General features: G+C 44.5%; 1 pseudogene across 1 annotated transcript; it reads right to left on the bottom strand.

The window, feature by feature from the left end:
* Window positions 1-11100: 11100 nt before the first annotated feature.
* Window positions 11101-11628, bottom strand: LOC309540920 (ferritin heavy chain B pseudogene; annotated as a pseudogene). The gene has a single exon. The product of its transcript is annotated as a ferritin heavy chain B pseudogene (transcript).
* Window positions 11629-12231: the final 603 nt, after the last annotated feature.

Here is a 12231-nt window from a genome sequence, read left to right as displayed (position 1 = left end):
TATTTCATTTGTTGTTGTTGTTTTCCTTATTCCCTGAAATTAACGGATTCCCAAACTACTTTCTATTTTTCACTGGCTAGCTTGTTTAAACTGTAGGATGCTCCAACGGCATATATATTTTCAGACAGGCCCTTAGTCTCCTGGTTGTATATTTTGCTGTCACAGGTACTGTAGCAGCATACAAGCAAAACAACCAATTTTTCAGTTTGCTGTTAGTTATAATCAAAATATTTCTCAACTGCAACACAAGATAAGAGGCTGGCAGTTATTAATTACAGAGGCATATTAAAAATTACAGAACGGGCGGGTTTAGCTTAACTGCCTTGCTATACAGCACTTCACAATAAACACCAGCACAGTTGAGAGAACATTGTGTTTTCAATTAATGGCAGGACATGCTGCAGATGAGTGCTGCTGTCTAGGCTGGGGGTGCCCACTGTTCTCCAGACACTGGTTTTGGAGGGTCATAAATACACTTGCCACACAACTGGCCTCTTAGTCTTTTTGGACTGGGGAAGTGTGTAGAAAATCCATAGAGTAATATGTGGAAATGTGTACTATGTCTTGGATATTAAGATAAATACCTTTTTCAGGGATCATAGGCAGATGCAAGGATGAGAGTACTTCCTTTAGTTAATTGTTCTTAGGACCCAAGCCTATGTCTCGGCCTTACATTTTGACAGATTACTTTTCTTTTTGTGTCTATTGATTAAAATTCGGCAGTCACTCATTGCTGGGATAAAATAGCCGGAAAACTTGATAATCTCCGATCCAGACAATATTGGTCTTTTCCAAGTGAAGAAGGTCAATTCATCAGTGAAATAAATAGGGAAAATAAGCTAAATGTGCACAGTTTCTGGTCTTACACGATGTTGCCTCCTCCCCTCCATTTTTCTGGGTTGTAAGAAGTTTTCAGAGGCAGTCATGAAAGGGATCCATGTCCTTGCGAGGAGACCCCATTGGAAAGTGTATGTTCTATAATATATGGCTAATTACAAATATAAAGGTTAGCGGGAAGGAACTTGGAGAGGTAGTGCTGGCCTTTATTTTATAGACATATTTTCAGCATGTACATGCTGCTCAGTTTTCTCCGGAGCGCTTGTGAGCAATAGGAATACAATTTTAAAATACCATTTTTAAAAAATTAAATAAATCACAGAATAATACAAACAGCATTCAAATTCCAGCAGACAGATTCACCAGAAAATTTTCCATGCCAAAGAGCAAGCTGTTCCAATCTGTGGGTTGCAATGTTCGCAGGTCTCCATGTGGCACTGGAAAGACTACCAAGGTGCCAGGAGAACCTCTCTGGGGATGGATTTCCATAATTTAGGGTGCCACCACCAAGAAGGCCCTTTGCCTAGAAGCTATGTGTCACATGTCACTTGGCGGTTATAGGAGACAGTGGGGCTATGTTGCTTTGTCATGATGCTGCTGCTTACTGAGAGGCCAGGCAGGGGAGGAGGACTGCAGCGGGGGCATTGTGGCAGAGACAACCCAGTGATCCTGCTGCTGTGACCATGCTGCAACCACACCATGCTGAGCCCCACTGCCTTGCCCCCCTCCCCTCTTGCTAAATGGTGTTTGGAAGGCTAAAGAGTGGTGCAGCCCCATGCATGTACCAGCTGCTACTGCTTGGAGGTCTTAGTCTCTCTTTTATTGTGGTAGCCCTTTTTTCAAATCCTTTATTATTTTATTCACATAATATACATTCTTTACAACAAACAACTACAAAATAAACAGACAATTCCAAAATAAAATCATATGTAACAAAACCATGTTTTCATTTACACTGATCTCCCCTCCAATACCTTTACTTCATATTTCTTGCTGCTTTCTGCTTTCCTTATAGGAACTTTATAAAAATTTAAATCTCTTAAATCCTATACCAATCTTTAACAATTTCAATTAATCCCTTCACCTCCCTCCCCCACAGCCCAGTACTTCCCTCCACCCCTGTGTGATCTTCTTTACCTACTATTATTTTTGTTATTGTTGTGTTATTCACTTTATTTGTTATTCCATCCTTAATATATTATATTAATATAATAATTATATATATATATATATATATATATATATATATATATATGTATTATTCTTATTTTATTATCACAGCACTGCACCTCTTGCTAGTCAACTATAAAAGCTCCTGTTAGATGTCACTGTCTTTCTCCCTTAACCTCATGTTCCTTGCCACATGCACATACCCAGGTGGAAGCTGGGAGTGACTTGCATTTTTGGCTCAAGAGACCCAACAGCTTGTTAAGCAAGCACCTTCACCTACCTCACTTTGCAAAATGTGGAGAGGAGTTCGCCCCTTTGCTCTGCACAACAAGGACTGTATATCCTATAACAGTGTGAATGCAGAGAGACACCAGGTACAGGAAACTGATCTTTATGTAGGTCGGTAAACTGGTTCAGTAGCCCACTACTATGGAGTAGTTTAAGATGCAGTAGAACAAGGAGTAATTCATGCCACAGGAACTGTGTGTGCCTCAGGTATCCTATCTGTCCTACCTCCTCTGTTGGTACAAGGTACAAAAACTTTGGACTGAAGGATGGTGCTCTTAAGGAAGTATCAAAACTTGGGGTACCCTATTTGAAAGGTTTCCCAACTTTGTCAGGATCTGCTGCTTCAAAACCAGTCAGGTTCAAGAGAGAGTGCCAAGTTAAAGAAGCAAAACATTGGTTAATAAGCCTGATCATTTTATTTGCTGCAACAAAGTTTCTACTCCCAAGCAAAGCAAAGAAGAAGCACCCAGAACATCTACTTTTAAAAGTTCCTAAAAGGTGGCGCCGCGATGGGGTGAGCTCCCGGTGCTCAGTCCCAGCTCCTGCCAACCTAGCAGTTCAAAAGCACGTCAAAGTGCAAGTAGATAAATAGGTACTGCTCCGGCGGGAAGGTAAATGGCATTTCTGGTTCGCTGCTCTGGTTCACCAGAAGCGGCTTAGTCATGCTGGCCACATGATCCAGAAGCTGTAAGCCGGCTCCCTCGGCCAATAAAGCAAGATCAGCGCCGCAACCCCAGAGTGGTTTGCGACTGGACCTAATGGTCAGGGGTCCCTTTACCTTTACCTTAAAGTTTCCCATAATGCATTTTAAAAAGCATCATCAACATGTCGGAAAATATGTCTGGAAAGAAGTGTGGTGACAAGCATAAATGTGAGTCCCAGACGCACCTCTGTCACTCAAGGCAGCGATTATATACAGTATCTGTTTTTTCACCTTATAAAGAAAGTATTTACATTCCCCTTTATTATCTTGAATCAGTTGGCTCTATCTCTTCTTGCTGTGCCTGGTGAATTGCATACACTATCTTGTGAGTATGATGGGCTTCTGTCTGGCCCTTTCTAATAATAATAATAATAATAATAATAATAATAATAATAATAATAATAATAATTTATTATTTATACCCCGCCCATCTGGCTGGGCCTCCCCAGCCACTCTGGGCGGCTTCCATAAAAACCAAAAATACAGTAAAATATCACACGTTAAAAACTTCCCTGAACAGGGCTGCCTTAAGATGTCTCCTGAATGTCAGGTAGTTGTTTATCGCTTTGACATCTGCTGGAAGGGTGTTCCACAGGGCGGGCGCCACTACCGAGAAAGCCCTCTGCCTGGTTCCCTGTAGCTTTGCTTCTCGCAATGAGGGAACCGCCAGAAGGCCCTCGGCGCTGGACCTCAGCGTCCGGGCAGACTGATGGGGGTGGAGACGCTCCTTCAGGTATACTGGACCGAGGCCGTTTAGGGCTTTAAAGGTCAGCACCAACACTTTGAATTGTGCTCGGAAACGTACTGGGAGCCAATGCAGGTCTTTCAAGACCGGTGTTATATGGTCTCGGCGGCCGCTCCCAGTCACCAGTCTAGCTGCCGCATTCTGGATTAGTTGTAGTTTCCGAGTCACCTTCAAAGGTAGCCCCACGTAGAGTGCATTGCAGTAGTCCAAGCGGGAGATAACCAGAGCATGCACCACTCTGGCGAGACAGTCCACAGGCAGATAGGGTCTCAGCCTACGTACCAGATGGAGCTGGTAAACAGCTGCCCTGGACACAGATTTGACCTGTGCCTCCATGGACAGCTGTGAGTCCAAAATGACTCCCAATGTATGATATTGCCCAATCTGCCAGTCAGAAGGGGAATCCTGAGTCTATGCTGTCACATCTCGAGGATGATGGCTGACCCTAACTCAACCACATGGCTACTCAGGTCTTCTCCCCTCCATCAACAACTTTATTACCTTTGGAACTAAATAAAACCATTTATTTTGCTATTTGGGTTGAATTTCTGGGTTTCAGAAAATGGGGTTCCCTTGCCTTATTCTGGTAAGATGGGTTTCTGATGCTCAGGTCCTGAGTGTTGTTGCTTAGGTAACCAAAACGGCACAACTCACAAATGGCAGGTATTACCAGGCTCCAAGTTTTGCAAAAGTACAAAGAAATATAGGGAAATGACCATGGAGCATAGAGTTGGGAGAATGAATGAAAGGAGACGGCTAGAATCTTGAACAGCAATCTACACTGCAGTGTTTTGTTGGATCTCACACCTGTAGATGCCCAAATGCTACCTTTTTGCATTTGAGCCCAATAACAGCAATTTTCAATATCCAGCACCTTTTCGGCATTGCTTTCCAAATATTTATAGTGCTGCGCTTCACTGCTTAACAAAGGGAACATTCCTAGTTTCTGCTGCGGGGAAGAGATGTCAGGACAGGGTGGGGGCAAGATTCATGTCAACAAATTTGTCAGTGTGTCTGGCTGTGAACCAGAAGGCTGGCTGTGGCAGTATTCTTGCATCGCAGGCGGTTGGACTAGAACTGTAGAATTCTACAGTTCTATGATTCTATGATCAAAGGCCAGTTCAAAGGAAACACTGTTTTTAAAAGTAATGGGCCGGATCCAGGCAAAGGCTACAGTGCTAACCATGGCCAACTGTTCTGGTTGATTTCTGCAGAACCTATGTGCACCTTTGTCTAGATACAACCTAAAGTACTTTAAGAGCATCTGCTGTGGTTACAGATAGAGTTTGCTTACAAACTTCCTTTGTTTTTTTCCCTTGCGTGAGTCTGGCTTATATTTATGGGCAGCCTTGTAGGTTCTCACTTCGCTTAAACAGACGGAGGAAACGAGGAAGTTTAAAAGCATTCATTGTCCACTTGCCCTTGTGACATTATTGGTTGCCAAAGGGCCTGGGAGGATTAAAGTGAAGCATTTATGCCCACCGAGTCTTTCAAATGCTCTTTCGCGTTTTATGTCTCCAATGCCGGAGTCAGAGGCATCAACCATTTTATAAGGATAAAAGGAAGCGGATTCAAAAACACTAAACATGAGGGGGGAAACCGCTAATTATTTAACTTTAGAATGGGGTTAGAGTATTAGGATGGAAAATCATAAGATGAAAAATCACACACACAATCAAGATTGCTTGGTACCAAGTGAAGGCCCTGTGTCCCTCAACATACCTTTGGGATGTCCTATAAAAAAAACAAAGACTATGCTACCCATTTGAACACTTTTAACATGACTAGAGTAAGTCTGCAGCCAAATTCCTTGAGCTTGGATACTCAGTAAATCCTCTTTCAAGTCCACCCCACTATTTTTAAACTAGGGTACATTAAGATGGCCCAGAAGTTAAACTGGAGAGAAGGTTCCCTGGCTTTCCATCTTTTCTATTAGCATACAACTCAGCGGGTGGCACTGTGCCCTAAACCACTGAGCCTCTTGGGTTTGCCTATCAGAGGGTCAGCGGTTCAAATCCCTGTGATGGGGTGAGCTCCCGTTGCTTGGTCCCAACTCCTGCCAAGCTAGCAGTTCGAAAGCACGCCAGTGCAAATAGATAAATAGGTACTGCTGTGGCAGGAAAGTAAATGGCGTTTCTGTGCACTCTGGTTTCCGTCAAGGTGTCCCGTTGCACAGAAGCGGTTTAGTCATGCTGGCCAAATGACCCAGGAAGCTGTCTGTGGACAAACACCTGCTCCCTCAGCCTGAAAGTGAGATGAGTTCCACAACCCCATAGTCGCCTTTGCCTAGACTTAACCGTCCAGGGGTCCTTTACCTTTTTACCTTACAACTCTGCAAAACACTGATTTACTTTGTTGTGAAATAGTTTAGCCTAGAACCACCACTAGATAACAGTGAGGTCTCCGTGCAAACATCTAGCCTTGCTTTATTGTAATTATATAGGCCAAGTCTGAACCCAGGTATTTTGTTGCCAAAGGCATGTTAACGTTCCGTCTCCCAATCTTGTGTTATATCTCATGATGAGCAGCATAACAATAGCACATTCAACAATAAAGAGTTGACTGGGATACAATTTCTTATTTTCATTTTCAATCACATACCCACACTACTCACTTTACAACAGTGGCTCATCCCCAGTGTCTGCTGAGGATTGGAAAGCTCTCAATCCTCTCCTAGGGAATGCGGGGGATATATCAATCCAGCTCTCTCTCTCTCTCTGACATTTTCCTTGGAAGCAAAGTAAGCATAGGGTTAGAGTGGTCACTTGCATGTTATTAAAGAAGAGGGTATGCAAAAGATTCGCATATATTTATTCCTATGCGCAAATGCAAGTGGAGGAGGAGTTGCTCGAATTTTCATGTTGATAGTCAGATGAGACCATCCCTCTGAGCCTCCTGAACTTTTTCTACAGAAGGAGACCCTCATGCATGTTAAAAGTGTTGCCAACTTTTCAATTGCCCTCTGCTCCTCTGCCTGTACATGCCCTGCAGGTTTTAGCAGGAAATCAGAGTTGTTTCCATGAGAGAGCCAGTGTGGTGTAGTGCTTAAGAGCAGTGGACTTGTAATCTGGTAAACCGGGTTCGCGTCCCCGCTATTCCACATGTGGGCTAGTCACATTTCTCTGAAGTGTCTCAGCCTCACTCACCTCACAGAGTGTTTGTTGTGAGGGAGGGAGGGAAAGGAGATTGTTAGCTGCTTTGAGACTCCTTAAAGGTAAAGGTAAAGGGACCCCTGACCATTAGGTCCAGTTGTGGTCGACTCTGGGGTTGCGGTGCTCATCTTGGTTTATTGGCCAAGGGAGCCGGCGTACAGTTTCTGAGTCATGTGGCCAGCATGACTAAGCCGCTTCTGGCGAACCAGAGCAGTGAACCAGAAATGCCATTTACCTTCCCGCCGGAGCGGTACCTATTGATTTACTTGCACTTTGACGGGCTTTCGAACTGCTAGGTTGGCAGGAGCAGGGACCGAGCAACGGGAGCTCACCCCGTCGTGGGGATTCGAACTGCCGCCATAGGCTCTGAGGTTTTAACCCACAGCGCCACCCGTGTAGGGTAGTGATAAAGCGGGATATCAAATCCAAACTCCTCCTCCTCCCCTCCTCCTCCTCCTCCTCCCCTTCTTCTTCTTCTTCTTCTTCTTCTTCTTCTTCTTCTTCTTCATGGAGGGGAAGAGAGAGAAGATATCCTCTCCCAGCTGATTTCTGTAAACTGACAAGACAGGACAAGAACAACCATTATTATAGTCATGATGAAAACTGGGTTCCAAAGAGACAAAATTGAACCTTCCTCCAAGAGACCAGGGTCCTGCCACTGCCTTGAATTGCCTTGGAGCTGCTGCTGTTTCTGCCCAAACTTTGCTGGACAGAGGAGGAGGAGTAAGACATAGGCTATAGCAGCTGATGAACAGTTAACGGCTGCAGGTAGTGGAGCTTTATCACCTTTTCCTTTGTTAAGGGTGCTGGGAATTATAGCTCTGTGAGGGGTAAACTACAGTTCTTGGGGTTCTTTGAGGGATGTGCTTGAAATGTACGATGTGTACACAGCCATTGTCTGGGAACCTGCCTCACACCAGAGCAGAAATGGCAGGCAAGAGCCACGCAACACACACACACACACACCCTGTAAGGATTTGAGGCAATAACTTTATTGATTCTTTCTTAAACACATACAGAAAACTCCAGACTGCCGACGAAAGAAGAGTGGCAAATGAAATTAATGGACTATGCAGAATTAGACAAACTGACAGGAAGGAATCAAAACCTGTGGGATCAGAGATTCTTAGAGTACTGGAGTAAATACCGTATTTTTTGCACCACAACACTCACTTTTTTCCTCCTAGAAAGTAAGGGGAAATGTCTTTGCGTGTTATGGAGGAAATGCCTACGGGTGGCATGCCTACGGATTTTCCTCCTCTAAAAACTACGTGCGTGTTATGGTCAGGTGCGTGTTATAGAGCGAAAAATACGGTATTTGAACTATGTGAAAAGCAATCGTAATAAACAGATTACTGCAAGAAGTTTTGTAAGGAGGGAGGACTATGCAAAATATTGCAAGGAAGACTATGAAGAGAATTATTAGTTAAGGACAATTAAAAGTAATAGAGAAATTAAGAAATGCAGATTAAGTGATAAAGAATGGAAAATCTTCAGAGGTGGTTGACGGAAGTCTAAAATATTGTATAAGATAAGAATGTATGCTAAATGATTGTTGGAAATGATATGTTGGAAATTATATATATATAGGCTTGCGGACACCTTCCCGAAGCACGGGGCGTCCTCCGGAGGGCACCCCATGCTTCGGGCTGCAGGCTGCTGCTCGCAAGGCTTGCGGATAGCTTCCTGAAGCCTGGAGAGCGAGAGGGGTCGGTGCGCACGGACCCCTCTCGCTCTCCAGGCTTCAGCGAAAGCCTGCATTCGCCCCATAGGACGCACACACATTTCCCCTTCATTCTTAGAGGGGAAAAAATGCGTCCTATAGGGCGAAAAATATGAAACTCCAGACTGCTCCCAGAGACAACTAACGTCGAGTGCCCCCTTGTGACCGAACCATAGATCCCTCTCCCTGGCCTCACTGGGGCACCAAGCACCATCCAATATGGGACAACTCTGTTTGGAAAACCACATGTATGTGCTCCACATGAACACAAAGACTTACTTTCAAGGGAGATAATTATTTCTTATCGTTAAGAAAGGGGGCCTCTGTCGAAGAAACGGCATAAAAATAGATATTCATGTCCTATCAGTGCAAGATAACGTATTTTCTTGCCGATCACAGTTGTATTACGTGGCCAGCCAGTAAACGATATAATGCAGACAATGTCTGTTCTTAGTTGAAGAGATACGGATGGTGCTGTGGTTAATTCATTATCTAGTTCAGTAGTATAACAGCAAGTGGGTTTGCCATGGTAACTTACACTGAAAGGTTCTGATCTGCCTGTGGTTTAAAAACACCCAACAAAAACCAACCCCATGACATATATATTTTTTTATAAAAAAATGTAATCAAGAAGTATGACACATAATTATTTAGCTAAAGGGGTTTTTTGCCGTTGCCTTTGTAAAATCAGTTTAAATACAACTGGAAACTTTATTATGAGTTGATAGTGAACTGAAGCTGTGTCAATCTGCTGTTAGCTTGCAGCGCCTGGACTGAAAGCATCTGGAGGAGGGGTGGCGAACCATAGACCCAGAGGCCAAATGTATCCCTCAGAGCCTCTCTTAGGCTTCTCCCAAGGCGCCCCCTCCCCTGCTGGACCTAGCGTTGCTGTTATGTACTGAAGTTCTCACCCCGGGCCAACAGGGGATACTGTAGATAGTTTTTCACTCAGGTCCGCATATGCAAATAAGGGATCGAAAGTGACGTTCAGTGATTGGATAGTTACAGAAAATGGTTACTGTTGTGTTGTAGTGGAGCTCTATATAAGCAGGCTGGCTGAACCCTTCAGTTCAGTTCTGTTCTGGCCTGTGAATAAACAAGAGCTGTTTGAAGAATCGCTGTGTCATCTGATATGTTCACCCACAACTTAACAGTTGCCACATTTGTTCTGGCAAAATACTGGACAGGGCGGGGCGGGGCAGTTGGTGGGAGATCTCCCCCCCCCCGGTGCCAAAGTGACTTCAAAGCAAACCATTACAGTCCATGGCAGCCTAATAGGATGGCCCCTCTGGAATTTTCCACAGACACAAACACACACACACACATACACACAATACTACAACTAATAATAGTTTTATTATTTGTACCCCACCCATCTGACTGATTTGCATTAATTTGTGGATCTCTCTGTGCTTGGCTGTCCAGAACTTAAATACATTACCTTCCGCACACCCTTTCAAACACATTCATTTGGAGAGGACCCCCAACTTGGCAGGGTGGGGGAGATAGAGAAGACCTGAAATACAGGACAAAACTGTTTCAGTACAGGGCATAGCAATTTACATTGAAATACAGGACAATCCTGTATTATACAGGACAGGTGGCAACCCTAATTGCACCATTTTTTCCAGGCCACACTGCTCACCAGCCATGTTTTGTACCTGTCTTGAGTGCTTTGGCCTGCCTGGGATATGTCTTAGACTCTTTTAATAATGACTTTTGCTTGCCTGGATGGAGACTGGAGACGACTTGCAGCCATTTCTGATACAGTGGTGCCTCGCAAGACGAAATTAATCTGTTCCGCGAGTCTCTTCGTCTAGCGGCTTTTTCGTCTTGCGAAGCAACCCTATTAGCGGCTTAGCGGCTTAGCGCTATTAGCAGTTTAGCAGCTATTAAAGGCTTAGCGGCTATTAAAGGCTTAGCGGATTAGCGGCTAAAAGGCTATTAGCGGCTTAGCGGCTTAGAAAAAGGGGGGAGCAGGGGAAAAAATCGGAACACTCGCAAGACGTTTTCGTCTTGCGAAGCAAGCCCATAGGGAAAATCGTCTTGCGAAGCAGCTCAAAAACGGAAAACCCTTTCGTCTAGCGGGTTTTCCGTCTTGCGAGGCATTCGTCTTGCGGGGCACCACTGTATTCTGAATCACTACGAGTCTGCATTGAATTGTATATCGCTGGCTGAATTTGTTTGTTTTCTGCCTTATTTCTATGCTGCTGTGTTTTTGATATGATTATAGTGACTGTAATATTTGTTAATTTTTAAGGGTGCTATTGTGAGCCGCTTTACGGTCGACATTATTGTTGGAAAGGCGAGAAGCAAATATCAAATCAAACAATTTAATGGCCTCTTTACCCAGGTGGGCTCTTTCTTTCTTTCTTTCTTTCTTTCTTTCTTTCTTTCTTTCTTTCTTTCTTTCTTATTCTTGAACATACACTACACAAAGATGACTACAAATTTCACTGTTTTTCTAAAGTGATGAGAGCATTCAGCTGCTCTTCTTCAAAGTGAGGTTGTCAAACAGGTACTCCCCAATGCCGTTCTGCAGCAGTCCCAGGCATCTCAGGTTTGTGAGGTGGTCTCTCAGCTGCTTGATGACCTTCCTCTTCCCCCAGGTACTCAGACTCCAGGAAGTCACTCAGAGGAGGGTCTCCCTTCTCTGTTGCGACCTTGTGCAGATCCAGCAAGGCGTGGCTCACATTTATTTTCACCTGCAGGGCACTCTGTAGGGCATCCAGGCTGTTGCCCCACTCATCCTTCTCTACTTCTTGAGGTCCTTCAGCAAGATGCGTTCTCCTATCTTGTTCTGATATTTCAGGAACTTATCTGCCTGCTCCCTCTTTTCTTGGGACTGCTCCTTCAGGAACTTGGCCACGTGACACAAGGCAACATAATCACGGTCAAAGTGGTAGGACGTGGACAGATACAAATAGCTAGCATACAGCTGCAAATTCACTAGCTGGTTCAAGGTAGCTTCACAGTCAGCGTAAAAGTTCTGGCACACCTGAGAAGCCATCTCTGTTGTTAAGTTGTGGGTGAACATATCAGACGACACAGCGATTCTTCAAGCAGCTCTTGTTTATTCACAGGTCTGAACAGAACTGAACTGAAGGGTTCAGCCAGCCTGCTTATATAGAGCTCTACTAGAACGCAACAGTAACAACTTTCTGTAACTATCCAATCACTGAACGTCACTTTCAATTCCATATTTGCATATGTGGACCTGAGTGAAAACTATCTACGGTATCCCCCTGCTGGCCCAGGGTGAGAACTTCAGTATATAACATCTGTGTCCTAGCAAACTAAACTGAAACCAAACAACACCACAAGCCCTATGCTACTGTTACTGTCACCCAGGTCAGTTCTTATTGACAGCTGACTCTGTCCAGCATGGGTGCCATGTAGCCCAGAAAATTGCCAGGGTCTAGCATATGAAGGCAGGGTGACCATATGAAGGCAGGGTGACCATGGCATGAAGGTGGGGGCTGTCCAAGTGTGGATTACAGCTGGATTTGCCCACTTCCCTGAGAGATGGCAACCTTCCCTCAGCCTGTGTCTTGGTGGGAGGCCTTGATCCTATTTGATCACCTCACCTCTTCACATTTTGCAGCAGCCTCCG

This window comes from Podarcis vaucheri (genome assembly GCF_965113315.1).
Source record: "Podarcis vaucheri genome assembly, chromosome: 9".
Lineage (NCBI taxonomy): Eukaryota > Metazoa > Chordata > Lepidosauria > Squamata > Lacertidae > Podarcis > Podarcis vaucheri.
The sequence above is the reverse complement of the archived record's forward strand: the minus strand, read 5'-3'. Positions and strand labels throughout refer to the sequence as shown.